Genomic DNA, 15,000 nt, shown 5'->3' with positions numbered 1-15,000 from the left:
GCGGGGGTCGAGTCCGAGCTCCTGTGTGTGTGTATGTATGTGTGTGTGTCTGTGTATATAACGTATAATTTAAATGCATACATTGAGATGTACACGCCAGCATGTAAATACTGTATGTATACTTCTACTGTTTCGTCTTTTCCCAAACCACAATGAGTATACATGAAAAATAATTCATTAATTTATTGAGGGTTATATGTAACGTCATGTACGTCAAAATCACTGCGTCACATGGAACTGACACATGTGCAGAGAGAGAGAGAGAGAGAGAGAGAGAGAGAGAGAGAGAGAGAGAGAGAGAGAGAGAGAGAGAGCTGTGTTAAGCTGAGTGCAGGTAAAATCACTTGACAGCCGTGTTGCCATGTGGGTGGTGCAAGGCATGGTCTATAATGTGGATGGGGGCGAGGTGTGGTCCACAATGTGGGTGGGGGCGAGGCGTGGTCCACACTGGGAGAAGGCGAGACGTGGTCTACAATGTGAGGGGGAGGCATGGTCCATAATGTGGGTGGGTGCGAGGCATGGTCCATAATGTGGGTGGGACGAGACATGGTCTATAGTGTAGGTGGTGCGAGGCGCGGTCTAGAATCCTGTGGGCCAAAGTATCGAAGATAAGGTAGCTTTCTGAACCGCTGTCGGTTCATCTGGAGAAGGAGAGGGGGAGGGGGGTTCAGAGAAGACTAGCTGGGCCTCATCCTGGTTCATCAAGCAGCGGCGTTGCTTATTGCTGTGGCTTACTCAGGCAGTGTTCTGGTCTTCCTTCCCTTCCTGTGCTCACTCAGTGGGATGGACAGCTTCCCTCCAGTCTCCCGTTTCTTATCGCTGTGTCCTCACAGTATGAACCCGGGAGGGGAAGGGGGGAAGTTAGCGGAGGGTTGTTTCCTGGTGAGGTCCTTGATGGACGTAGTGGTTTTTGCACCTTGATAGACATGGTGGTTATAACGACCACGTTGCTGCCACTGTTGCACCTTGCACTTCTTGCATTTCTTGTACTTTGTGTCAGGGGTAAAGAAGGTCCCAGGAGCGAAACCTATCCCAATGTCTTGAGTGTTTGCACAAGTGCCATTTCCTGAAATTATCGCTGTTATATATATCTGTTATATAATCAACAGCGTTGCTTGTTGATTATAAGTAACCTTATAAGTAAACCTTCACATCAGTTGGTTGTAAGTGTAACTTCAAGTATAACCTCTAGGAGTTTACTTATCCTTAAATATAATAATAATAATAATAATAATAATAATAATAATAATAATAATATGGGTGTGAAGCATGGGTGATGAATGTTGCAGCGAGGAGAAGGCTGGAGGCAGTGGAGATGTCATGTCTGAGGGCAATGTGTGGTGTGAATATAATGCAGAGAATTCGTAGTTTGGAAGTTAGGAGGAGGTGCGGGATTACCAAAACTGTTGTCCACAGGGCTGAGGAAGGGTTGTTGAGGTGGTTCGGACATGTAGAGAGAATGGAGCGAAACAGAAATACTTCAAGAGTGTATCAGTCTGTAGTGGAAATAAGGCGGGGTAGGGGTCGGCCTAGGAAAGGTTGGAGAGAGGGGGTAAAGGAGGTTTTGTGTGCGAGGGGCTTGGACTTCCAGCAGGTATGCTTGAGCGTGTTTGATAGGACTGAATGGAGACAAATGGTTTTTAATACTTGACGTGCTGTTGGAGTGTGAGCAAAGTAACATTTATGAAGGGGTTCAGGGAAACCGGCAGGCCGGACTTGAGTCCTGGAGATGGGAAGTACAGTGCCTGCACTCTGAAGGAGGGGTGTTAATGTTGCAGTTTAAAAACTGTAGTGTAAAGCACCCTTCTGGCAAGACAGTGATGGAGTGAATGATGGTGAAAGTTTTTCTTTTTCGGGCCACCCTGCCTTGGTGGGAATCGGCCAGTGTGATAAAAAAAATTAATAATAATAAAAATAAAAGTCGGGTATTGGGGCTACTGACCTTAAAACACATGAGAAGTGGATGTCTTGTGTCTAAATTCACAAATATCTTCCCTCTTAACTGCTCTTACCAGCGGACCTGACCATCTCTAGGCTTTACCTCTGAGTGGCTCTCGCTTTTATGGGCGCTGTATAACCCCTGTGTGTTTATCGCTCCTTCCATGGATGTATAATAGCTGTGGAGTACATGAGGATCAGTACATCCCCAGACTAACATCTACGACGTTTTAATAAGATAGTGTGTTTTAGATAAACACACCTGGTATATATACTGCGTTCCATTTGTATGCAGGAGTTAGGTAGAAGTTAGGGTGATTTTGGTGACGGGGGTTACCGGTAGTTGCTACCGGGGGTCACCGTCCCTTGCAATTCGGTCTCAGACCAGGCCTCCTGGTTACTGTTCTGTTCGAACAGACTGTTGGTGCCCACCGCCCATAAGTCAGCATGTGCACCATAGCCTGGCTGATCAGGATCTTCTCCCAGGTGTTGATAACGATGTATCTTTCTTGTCTATCTTCTAAGGAGTACAGTTCAATGGAATTCAATTACTCCCATTAATTTAGGAGCTTGACGGAGGTTATACGAGCTGTGAAGGTTATCTGTATATATTCCAGTTCTGCCTTGACGGGGACCATTGGTATGCGCCAATATTCCAGCCTAGATAGAGAGTTACCATCTTTCGTTTTGGAAGTTCTAGTTATGTAACCTATCATTTTTATCGATGTGATAACAACATTGTTGTGCTCCTGGAATGTGAGATCTTCTCACATTATTACTTCTAAATAACTTGCATGCGTCCGCCCTATTGAATGATTGAAGTTTGTTCTGCATTCGGAGCTCGATTATATTTCCTCACTTTTACTATAGTATAGTAACTGGAATTTGTCTTTATTGAACATCACATTGTTGTCAGTAACCCACTGGAAGTGTTTATATCAGCTTGGTGACTCACTGTGTATTCTGTGGATGCCACTCATGAACAATCTTCTACCGTCTGCAGAGGACAATACAGTGGTGTCGGATAAGAGAATGAGAAAGAGTAGTGAGGCGAGTGCCGTGCCTGCAGGAGGCGAGTGCCGTGCCTGCAGGAGGCGAGTGCCGTGCCTGCAGGAGGCGAGTGCCGTGCCTGCAGGAAGAGAGCTACTGTGGTAGCCTCTGATTTCACTGTGCTTACTATTACTCTTTGTTTTCTATTTGTTAGGAGGTTAAATATTCATCTGCCCTCCTTTCCAGTTATTTCTTTTCAACGCATTTTGTGCACAGTTTCACTATGGTTACACTTTTCGAAGGCTTCTGAAATGTAAGTGTACACTACATCTATGAAATGCTTGACTTCCAATGTATCCAATACCATGTGGAAATGATTCAGCAATTGGGAGTGGCAGGAGCAACTGATTCTAAACTCATGTTGCCCTGGGTTGTGCAATTACTGCGATTTCATGTGACTGGCAATCTTGCTCCATAAAACCCCTATCAAAGATTTTGATAATTTGGGACGTTAAAGTTATTGGGCTATCTTTTTTTTTTAATTGCTTTGCCGTAGTAGTAGTAGGGATGGCCGTAGTCGTCATGGTAGTAGGGGAGGTTGTGGTGTTTTGATATACCTGTGACCGGTTTCTATTTTTTTCCTATTTCCTCAGCGTGGCCAGGTGGTGGTGATAGTTGTGGTGGGTGGTGGTAGCAGTCTGAGGTGATGGTGGTATTGATTCTGCTGTCGGTGGTGATGCTGAAAATAGTCATTAGTGCTGATGGAAGTACTGATGGTGGTGGGTGGTGACAGTTGTGATGGTAGTAGGTGGTGACGGTTGTGGTGGTGGGTGTCGATGATGATGATGGGTGGTGGTGGTAGGCGTCAGTGGTGGTGGGCGGTGGTGACGGTAATGGTGGTGGGCGTTGCCCTACCAGCCCACCAGTCCATAACCTCATCCGATATGAGACGCAGAGGTGCGACCAGCTGATGCTGTTATTGTTGTTTATCAGCTGATTCACCCCCGCCCCCCCTGCCTCAGCTAGTACAGTCAGCTGTTAGATTGTTGTGTATTATCAGATAGAACACCATTACTACCCTAGCTGGTGCAGTTAGGTGTTAGTTTTGTTGTGTATCAGAGGGTACAGCACAATTACTGCCCCAGCTGGTGCAGTCTGCTGTTATTGTTGATATGCATCAGATGATGCAACATCCTCCTTGCTCTAGCTGGTGCAGTTAGTTGTTGTATACCAGCTAATACAACCACTCTTCCATCCCCTGTCCCAGCTGGTTCAGTCAGCTGTTATTGTTGCTGTGTATCTGTGGATACAATACCCTCCCAGCCGGAGCTGGTGCAGTATCTGAAGGATTGTGGGAGCCAGACCGGGGGAAAGGATTTTTGGGGGCTAAACGGAAGCAAGAGGGAGATGTGAGGGAGAAGACCAGAGAATAGAATAGATGTGGGGGCTGGACGAGAGAGAGAGAAAAGTGTGAGGCTCAGAAGAGAGGTATAAGAGAAAGATGATGAAAGGGACGAAGAGGAGTGAGTGAGGTAAAGGTGAGTGTGGGCGAGGTAAAAGGTGAGTGTGGGTGAGGTAAAAGATGAGTGTGGGTGAGGTAAAGGTGAATGTGGGTAAGGTAAAGGTAAGTGTGGGTGAGGTAAAGGTGAGTGTGGGTGAGGTAAAGGTGAGTGTTGGTGAGGTAAAGGTGAGTGTTGGTGAGGTAAAGGTGAGTGTTGGTGAGGTAAAGGTGAGTGTTGGTGAGGTAAAGGTGAGTGTTGGTGAGGTAAAGGTGACTGTTGGTGAGGTAAAGGTGAGTGTTGGTGAGGTAAAGGTGAGTGTTGGTGAGGTAAAGGTGAGTGTTGGTGAGGTAAAGGTGAGTGTTGGTGAGGTAAAGGTGAGTGTTGGTGAGGTAAAGGTGAGTGTTGGTGAGGTAAAGGTGAGTGTTGGTGAGGTAAAACTATTCTCTTTAGATCCCTTCTAACTATAACGATAATTTTCCTCTTTCACCACGTGTTTCTCTGCCAGCCTCCTGGTTGCTAGCCTAATCGATCAAGCTGTTAGTGCCCGCCGCCCGCAGTCCAAAGTATGTACCACAACCCGGCCGACCAGGAGCTGTTTTGATGAGTCTGTTGAGTTCCTTCTTGAAGACAGCCAGGGGTTCGTTGGAAATCCCCCTTATGCGTAAAGGGAGGGTGTTGAAGAGTCGTGGTCCCTTAACATTTATCAAGTTCTCTCTCAGTGTACTCATCGCTTCCCTTGTTTTCATTGGAGGTATCCTGCACCGTCTTCCAAGCATCTTGTATTCATAAGTAGTAGTTTAGGTGTGCAGGTTTGGGACCAATCCCTCCAGTATCTTCCAGGTGTAGATTAATATGTATCTTTCTCACCTACGTTCTAAGGAGTACAGTTTTAGGGATTTAAGTTCTCCCGGTAACACAAGGTCCTGGTCTGAGTTTATTAGTGATGTGAAGGTTCTCTCTATATTTTCCAGCTCAGCAATTTCGCCTACCAGGAAGGGAGCTATTATAACTCATCAATATTCTAGTCTAGAGATAACGAGTGACCTAAGAGTGTCATCATTGGCTTGGCATCTCTTGTTTTGAAGGTTTTAGTTATCCAACTTATCATTTTTATTCTCGGTGTGTATACATTGCTCTCACGGTATACATAGGGCTAGTCTGTGTGTTTAGGGGTAATTAAATTAGTTAGCAGCACTGTATTATTATTATTATTATTATTATTATTATTATTATTATTATTATTATTATTATTATTATTATTATTACTGTTGGTTAGGTTAGGTTAAGTAAGGTTCGTCAGGAAACTGGACAAGTGTTTCCTGACGCGGGTCTTAGGAGGCAGATGACAACTGCCGTTGGAGCTTTCAGTCATCTGACTAAGACCTTCCGCTGGCTTACCGGTCCACCCTTTAAAAATTATGGTTATAGTTATAACCATTTGTTCAATATTACTGTTATTATTATTATTATTATTATTATTATTATTATTATTATTATTATTATTATTATTATTATTATTATTATTATTATCTTTTATTGCTGCTGGGTACCTACCCGTTGATTGTGTCGGAGGGGGGGTTGCGACAACCCCCGCGGCACTGGCTCAGACCAGGGCCGAGGTGATAATAATGGTTCTATTATTCGGCTCAGGGGATAACAGTGCCAAAAATAAATTCAGCTTTCCCAGAATATCCTTCACTATGAATAAATTTTAAACAGTATCTGTGACCCGTTTTGGGAATTTTCTTACTCACGCAGCCCAGCCCGGGGTCAGTAGATTGCCTGGTAGACCAGGCTATTGTTATTGGCGGCCCGCTGCCCCACACGTCCATCACAGCCTGGTTAATCTGGCACACCACGACGGTAGTTACTTAGTTTCCTTTTGAAGGCTTCTATACTTGTTCCAGCAACGTGTCTTTCCAGCTTTCCACTGGGTTTATTTTACACTTCTCCCCCCAGATCTCTCGCTCCAGTACATCATTATGGTAGGGACCTGTGAAGGTGTCTTCACAAAATACAATTTCAACAACAAGAACATCAACTGGGACCAGGTAAACCATGTCCTTAACGAAACATGTTGGAAAGATGTCTTAAATGACATGGATCCAAACCAGTGCCTTGAAAGGATCAACTTCCTGGTAGCCGAAGCATGTTCTAGGCATATTCCCCTAAGAAAGAAGAAGAGCAGGAGTAAACTGGAGAGAAAAAGACGCTCCCTCTACAGAAGACGACGAAGAGTCACTGAGCTCCTCAGGAGTGCTAGAATGTCTGATACACGAAAGGAGGCGCTGACCAGGGAAGTGGAAACTATCGAACTTAAGCTAAATGACTCTTACAGGAACCAGGAGAGGCAGGAGGAGCTTAAAACTATTAGCGAAATTGAAAGAAATTCAAAATATTTCTTTTCATATGCCAAAAACAAGGCAAATACCACATCTAGTATCGGGCCCTTACTCAGACAGGATGGGACTTATACAGATGACAACAAGGAAATGAGTGAAATATTGAAATCCCAGTACGACTCTGTGTTTAGTGAACCACTAATCGGTCTGAGGATCGTCGACCCAAATGATTTCTTCATGAATGAGCCTCAAAACTCCATAAATGTATGCCAGATTTCCGACATTACCCTAACTTCGATAGATTTCGAAAAAGCCATTGACAACATGCCTATGCACTCAGCCCCGGGCCCAGACTCGTGGAACTCTGTTTTCATTAAGAATTGCAAGAAACGCTCTCGCGTGCCCTAAGTACACTATGGAGGAGGAGCTTGGACATGGGTGAAATTCCACAGTCACTTAAAACAACGGATATAGCCCCACTCCATAAAGGTGGCAGCAAAGCATTAGCTAAGAACTATAGACCAATAGCTCTGACGTCCCACATCATAAAAATCTTTGAAAGAGTGCTAAGAAGCAGGATTGCAAATCACCTGGATTCCCAAAATCTGCACAATCCAGGGCAACATGGGTTCAGGGCAGGTCGCTCCTGCCTCTCACAACTACTGGATCACTATGACATGGCCTTGGATGCACTGGAAGAAAATCAGAATGCAGATGTAATATACACAGACTTTGCAAAAGCATTTGACAAATGCGATCATGGCGTAATAGCCCATAAAATACGTTCTAAAGGAATAACTGGGAAAGTGGGGAGATGGATCTTCAACTTCCTAACAAAACGAACACAAAGAGTAGTGGTCAACAGAGTTAAATCGGAGGCTGCCATAGTGAAGAGCTCTGTTCCACAAGGCACAGTACTCGCCCCCATCTTATTCCTTATCCTCATATCAGACAAACAGAGATGTACACCACAGCACCGTATCATCTTTTGCGGATGATACTAGGATCTGCATGAGGCTGTCATCTGCTGAGGACGCGGTTAACCTCCAAGAAGATATAAACAAAGTTTTCCAGTGGGCAACGGTAAACAATATGATGTTCAATGAGGACAAATTCCAACTACTCCGTTATGGAAAACTGGAGGAGATAATAACTAGAACAGAGTATACTACTGACTCCGGCCATACAATAGAGCGGAAAAATAATGTAAGGGACCTGGGAGTAGTAATGTCTGAGGATCTCACTTTCAAGGATCACAACAGTGCCACGATCGCACGTGCAAAGAAAATGATAGGATGGATAATGAGAACTTTCGAAACGAGAGATGCCAAGCCCATGATGATCCTTTTCAAATCACTTGTTCTCTCTAGGCTGGAATACTGCTGTACATTAACATCTCCATTCAAAGCAGGTGAAATCGCAGATCTAGAGAGTGTACAGAGATCCTTTACTGCACGTATAAGTTCTGTTAAGCACCTTAACTACTGGGAACGCTTGGAAGCACTTGACTTGTACTCGTTGGAACGCAGGAGGGAGAGATATCATAATCTACACTTGGAAAATCTTGGAAGGAATGGTCCCAAATCTGCACACAGAAATCACTCCCTACGAAAGTAAAAGACTGGGCAGGCGATGCAAAATGCCGCCAATAAAAAGTTGGGGCGCCATTGGTACACTAAGGGAAAACACCATAAGTGTCCGGGGCCCAAAACTGTTCAACAGCCTCCCATCAAGCATTAGGGGAATTAGCAATAAACCCCTGGCTGCCTTCAAGAGAGAGCTGGACAGATACCTAAAGTCAGTGCCGGATCAGCCGGGCTGTGGCTCGTACGTTGGACTGCGTGCGGCCAGCAGTAACAGCCTAGTTGATCAGGCCCTGATCCATCGGGAGGCCTGGTCATGGACCGGGCCGCGGGGGCGTTAATCCCCGGAATAACCTCCAGGTATCCAGGTAACCTGGGACCTGGCCCTCCAGTATTTTCCATGTGTATATTATCAGGTCTCTGTCTGTCTGTCTCCTCTCTCTCTCTCTCTCTCTCTCTCTCTCTCTCTCTCTCTCTCTCTCTCTGTCTGTCTGTCTCTATCTCTGTCTGTCTGACTCTCTCTCTCTCTCTCTCTCTCTCTCTCTCTCTCTCTCTCTCTCTCTCTCTCTCTCTCTCTCTCTCTCTCTCTCTCTCTCTCTCTCTCTCTCTCTCTCTCTCTCTCTCTGTCTGTCCCTCTCTCTCTCTCTCTCTCTCTCTCTCTCTCTCTCTCTCTCTCTCTCTCTCTCTCTCTCTCTCTCTCTCTCTCTCTCTCTCTCTGTCTGTCTGTCTGACTCTCTCTCTCTCTCTCTCTTTCTCTCTCTGTCTGACCCTCTCTCTCTCTCTCTCTCTCTCTCTCTCTCTCTCTCTCTCTCTCTCTCTCTCTCTCTCTCTCTCTCTCTCTCTCTCCCTCTCCCTCCCTCTCCCTCTCTCTCTCTCTCCCTCTCTCTTGCCCTCTTTCCAGAGAGTAAACTTCCACTTCTTTATTATATTTAAAATATTAACAGCTTTCTCTCTTGGTGTACAGAGGGCGCATGATGTGAGGTGCCGCGGGGCCGCCAGGCAGCGAGGGCTCCTCACAACTCACAGGTATGGTTGACCACTTCAATTTAGTTAGTTACTAGTTGTCAAAGGCGCTTGTCGATAGACACTTGGCCTGTGTGTGTGTGTGTGTGTGTGTGTGTGTGTGTGTGTGTGTGTGTGTATTTGTTTGTTTGTGTGTGTGTGTGTGTCTGTGTGTGTGTGTGTGTGTGTGTGTGTGTGTGTGTGTGTGTGTGTGTGTGTACTCACCTAGTTGTACTCACCTAGTTGAGGTTGCGGGGGTCGAGTCCGAGCTCCTGGCCCCGCCTCTTCACTGATCGCTACTAGGTCACTCTCCCTGAGCCGTGAGCTTTATCATACCTCTGCTTAAAGCTATGTATGGATCCTGCCTCCACTACATCGCTTCCCCAACTATTCCACTTACTGACTACTCTGTGGCTGAAGAAATACTTCCTAACATCCCTGTGATTCATCTGAGTCTTCAGCTTCCAACTGTGTCCCCTTGTTACTGTGTCCAATCTCTGGAACATCCTGTCTTTGTCCACCTTGTCAATTCCTCTCAGTATTTTGTATGCCGTTATCATGTCCCCCCTATCTCTCCTGTCCTCCAGTGTCGTCAGGTTGATTTCCCTTAACCTCTCCTCGTAGGACATACCTCTTAGCTCTGGAACTAGTCTTGTTGCAAACCTTTGCACTTTCTCTAGTTTCTTTACGTGATTGGCTAGGTGTGGGTTCCAAACTGGTGCCGCATACTCCAATATGGGCCTAACGTACACGGTGTACAGGGTCCTGAACGATTCCTTATTAAGATGTCGGAATGCTGTTCTGAGGTTTGCTAGGCGCCCATATGCTGCAGCAGTTATTTGGTTGATGTGCGCTTCAGGAGATGTGCCTGGTGTTATACTCACCCCAAGATCTTTTTCCTTGAGTGAGGTTTGTAGTCTCTGGCCCCCTAGACTGTACTCCGTCTGCGGTCTTCTTTGCCCTTCCCCAATCTTCATGACTTTGCACTTGGTGGGATTGAACTCCAGGAGCCAATTGCTGGACCAGGTCTGCAGCCTGTCCAGATCCCTTTGTAGTTCTGCCTGGTCTTCGATCGAGTGAATTCTTCTCATCAACTTCACGTCATCTGCAAACAGGGACACCTCAGAGTCTATTCCTTCCATCATGTCGTTCACAAATACCAGAAACAGCACTGGTCCTAGGTCTGACCCCTGTGGGACCCCGCTGGTCACAGGTGCCCACTCTGACACCTCGCCACGTACCATGACTCGCTGCTGTCTTCCTGACAAGTATTCCCTGATCCATTGTAGTGCCTTCCCTGTTATCCCTGCTTGGTCCTCCAGTTTTTGCACCAATCTCTTGTGTGGAACTGTGTCAAACGCCTTCTTGCAGTCCAAGAAAATGTGTGTGTGTGTGTGTGTACTCACCTAATTGTACTCACCTAATTGTGGTTGCAGGGGTCGAGACTCAGCTCCTGGCCCCGTCTCTTCACTGATCGCTACTGGATCCTCTCTCTCTCTGCTTCCTGAGCTTTGTCATACCTCTTCTTAAAACTATGTATGGTTCCTGCCTCCACTACTTCACTTGCTAGGCTATTCCACTTGCTGACAACTCTATGACTGAAGAAATACTTCCTAACGTCCCTGTGACTCGTCTGAGTCTTCAGCTTCCAGTTGTGACCCCTTGTCCCTGTGTCCCCTCTCTGGAACATCCTATCTCTGTCCACCTTGTCTATTCCCCGCAGTATCTTGTATGTCGTTATCATGTCTCCCCTGACCCTTCTGTCCTCCAGTGTCGTCAGTCCGATTTCCCTTAACCTTTCCTCGTACGACATTCCTTGAGCTCTGGGACTAGCCTTGTTGCAAACCTTTGTACTTTCTCTAACTTCTTGACGTGCTTGACCAGGTGTGGGTTCCAGACTGGTGCTGCATACTCCAGTATGGGCCTAACATACACAGTGTACAGTGTCTTGAACGATTCCTTATTAAGGTATCGGAACGCTATTCTCAGGTTTGCCAGGCGCCCGTATGCTGCAGCGGTTATTTGGTTGATGTGTGCCTCCGGTGATGTGCTCGGTGTTATGGTCACCCCTAGGTCTTTCTCCTGAGTGAGGTCTGTAGTCTTTGTCCACCTAGCCTATACTCTGTCTGCGGTCTTCTTTGCCCCTCCCAATCTTCATGACTTTGCATTTGCTGGATTGAATTCGAAGCCAGTTACTGGACCACATGTCCAGCCTCTCATCTCTTTGCAGTCCTGCTCATCCTCATCCGATTTAATTCTTCTCATCAACTTCACGTCATCTGCGAACAGGGACACTTCAGAGTCTATTCCTTCCATCATGTCGTTCACATATATCAAAAAATAGCACTGGTCCTAGGAACTGCCCTGCTAGGGATTCCCGCTCGTAACAGGCGCCCACTGTGATGAGCGGGGTCCCTACAGAGTCAGATTTCAAGACCATGCTATTTTTGATATATGTGAACGACATGATGGAAGGAATAGACTCTGAAGTGTCCCTGTTCGCAGATGACGTGAAGTTGATGAGAAGAATTAAATCGGACGAGGATGAGGCAGGACTGCAAAGAGACCTGGAGAGGCTGGACATGTGGTCCAGTAACTGGCTTCTCGAATTCAATCCAGTGTGTGTGTGTGTGTGTGTGTGTGTGTGTGTGTGTGTGTGTGTGTGTGTGTGTGTGTGTGTGTGTGCGTGCGTGCGTGCGTGTGTGTGTGTGTGTGTGTGTGTGGTCATTTGGAAGTCAGAAGTCAGAGGGTGACGTTTCGGTCCATCATAAACGATCCTAAACTAAGTGAAACATCGTCTAGATTCTATTTCCAAGCTGTGAGTTGTGAGTGTAGGTTGCTGTGTTAGTGTGAGTTGTGAGTGTAGGTTGCTGTGTTAGTGTGAGTTGTGAGTGTAGGTTGCTGTGTTAGTGTGAGTTGTGAGTGTAGGTTGTTGTGTTAATGTGAGCTGTAAGTGTAGGTTGCTGTGTTAATGTGAGTTGTGAGTGTAGGTTGCTGTGTTAATGTTGCTTGTAAGTTAGTTGCTGGTTAGTTGTGAGTTGAGTGAGGCTGCTGCGTTAGTGTGAGTCGTGAGTGTAGGTTGTTGTGTTAGTGTGAGTCGTGAGTGTAGGTTGCTGTGTTAATGTGAGTTGTGAGTGTAGGTTGTTGTGTTAATGTGAGCTGTAAGTGTAGGTTGCTGTGTTAGTGTGAGTTGTGAGTGTAGGCTGCTGCGTTAGTGTGAGTCGTGAGTGTAGGTTGCTGTGTTAGTGTGAGTTGTGAGTGTAGGCTGTGTTAGTGTGAGTAGGTTGCTGTGCTAGTGTGAGTTATGAGTGTGGATTGCTGTATTAGTGTTAGTGTGAGTTGTGAGTGTAGGTTGCTGTGTTAGTGTGAATTGTGAGTGTAGGTTGCTGTGTTAGTGTGAGTTGTGAGTGTAGGTTGCTGTGTTAGTGTGAATTGTGAGTGTGGATTGCTGTGTTAGTGTGAGTTGTGAGTGTAGGTTGCTGTGTTAGTGTGAGTTGTGAGTGTAGGTTGCTGTGTTAGTGTGAATTGTGAGTGTGGATTGCTGTGTTAGTGTGAGTTGTGAGTGTAGGTTGCTGTGTTAGTGTGAGTTGTGAGTGTAGGCTGTGTTAGTGTGAGTTGTGAGTGTGGATTGCTGTGTTAGTGTGAGTTGTGTGTGTAGGTTGTTGTGTTAGTGTGAGTTGTGAGTGTAGGTTGTTGTGTTAGTTGTGAGTGTAGGTTGTTGTGTTAGTGAGAGTTGTGAGTGTAGGTTGTTGTGTTAGTGAGAGTTGTGAGTGTAGGTTGTTGTGTTAGTGTGAGTTGTGAGTGTAGGTTGTTGTGTTAGTTGTGAGTGTAGGTTGTTGTGTTAGTGTGAGTTGTGAGTGTAGGTTGTTGTGTTAGTTGTGTGTGTAGGTTGTTGTGTTAGTGTGAGTTGTGAGTGTAGGTTGTTGAGTGTAGGTTGTTGTGTTAGTGTGAGTTGTGAGTGTAGGTTGTTGTGTTAGTTGTGTGTGTAGGTTGTTGTGTTAGTGTGAGTTGTGAGTGTAGGTTGTTGTGTTAGTTGTGAGTGTAGGTTGTTGTGTTAGTGAGAGTTGTGAGTGTAGGTTGTTGTGTTAGTGAGTTGTGAGTGTAGGCTGTTGTGTTACTGAGTTGTGAGTGTAGGTTGTTGTGTTAGTGAGAGTTGTGAGTGTAGGTTGTTGTGTTACTGAGTTGTGAGTGTAGGTTGTTGTGTTAGTGAGTGTAGGTTGTGTTAGTGAGTGTAGGTTGTTGTGTTACTGAGTTGTGAGTGTAGGTTGTTGTGTTAGTGAGAGTTGTGAGTGTAGGTTGTTGTGTTAGTGAGTGTAGGTTGTTGTGTTACTGAGTTGTGAGTGTAGGTTGTTGTGTTAGTGAGTGTAGGTTGTGTTAGTGAGTGTAGGTTGTTGTGTTACTGAGTTGTGAGTGTAGGTTGTTGTGTTAGTGAGTGTAGGTTGTTGTGTTACTGAGTTGTGAGTGTAGGTTGTTGTGTTAGTGAGTGTAGGTTGTGTTAGTGAGTAGGTTGTTGTGTTACTGAGTTGTGAGTGTAGGTTGTTGTGTTAGTGAGAGTTGTGAGTGTAGGTTGTTGTGTTAGTGAGTTGTGAGTGTAGGCTGTTGTGTTAGTGAGTTGTGAGTGTAGGTTGTTGTGTTAGTGAGTGTAGGTTGTGTTAGTGAGTGTAGGTTGTTGTGTTAGTGAGTTGTGAGTGTAGGTTGCTGTGTTAGTGTGAGTGTAGGTTGTAGTGTTAGTGTGAGTTGTGAGTGTATCTAGTCGATCTGTGTTTTTTACCGTTCGTGAGAAAATTCACTCTCGATATTTTATAACAGACGTTTTATCTTAATTGCCGAGTAATTATACGTAAATACAGGTTAATATGCTGTAACAAAGAAACCTAACCAAACCGAGAATAATAAATATTTAAATTAAAAAAAAATCGCAGGCGCAGAAATGCAGAAAGAACTTGATGTATGAAGCAGTATTAATAGTCCATCTATACTTGTACAGCTTGAGGGGTTACTACAATAATGTCTGTCGAATCAAACTTAGTCTGGCAATGACGAATTAATAACATTTACTGATAAATTAATTGTTCCCTTTGTTTCACTGTGATATTCACACTCGTCTGGTTCCCATGTTACTACTGATGTCTCCTCTGATTCTCCGCTCTACCAGTGATGTAACATCTTGCTTTCTTAACAAGTCTTTCTCAACTGTCTTTGTATGCTTGAGAGGAGGAAGGCAGCGTTCTGGTGCCGCCACCTCCAGTACTGATGTAAGTACAGTCATTACAATCACTTCTCGTTCGGATTCGTCAGTTTTGCACATGTATTAAATGCTCTTCAGATCACTTCGAGGTCCTCAGGTAGTACTCTGACTCTGGCCTCTGCTTGCTATTCTCAACCTCAAAACCTTGAATTTATTGGTGTGTAATACCAATAGCTCTTGTCGGCCCATTATTGAAGCATGCGAGAAGCCTTCTTGCAGTAACTTGCAGTCATCTCCTGTGTCTTCTCATTTTATTGTGTTATTTGAAAGTATTGATACGGGAATCTCTTTCATTTACATATATCAAGAATAAAATGGGTCTAATAAATGAGCGTTGTGGTACTCCACTGTTACTTCTCCTTCCTGACACCTCTGTCACACCTGTCAACGTCCAT

General features: G+C 45.3%; 1 long non-coding RNA gene across 2 annotated transcripts in view; it reads left to right on the top strand.

The window, feature by feature from the left end:
• The window catches only part of LOC138853099 (uncharacterized), a 75,193-nt gene that overhangs the window by 31,655 nt on the left and 28,538 nt on the right, over positions 1-15,000 (top strand). For both annotated transcript variants that reach the window (XR_011392335.1, XR_011392334.1), the window contains exon 2: positions 9,320-9,381. This is a non-coding gene — a long non-coding RNA (uncharacterized lncRNA). The remainder of the gene's footprint in view (positions 1-9,319; positions 9,382-15,000) is intronic.

Source organism: Cherax quadricarinatus, chromosome 22 (assembly GCF_038502225.1).
Source record: "Cherax quadricarinatus isolate ZL_2023a chromosome 22, ASM3850222v1, whole genome shotgun sequence".
Taxonomy (NCBI): Eukaryota; Metazoa; Arthropoda; class Malacostraca; order Decapoda; family Parastacidae; genus Cherax; species Cherax quadricarinatus.
The sequence above is the reverse complement of the archived record's forward strand: the minus strand, read 5'-3'. Positions and strand labels throughout refer to the sequence as shown.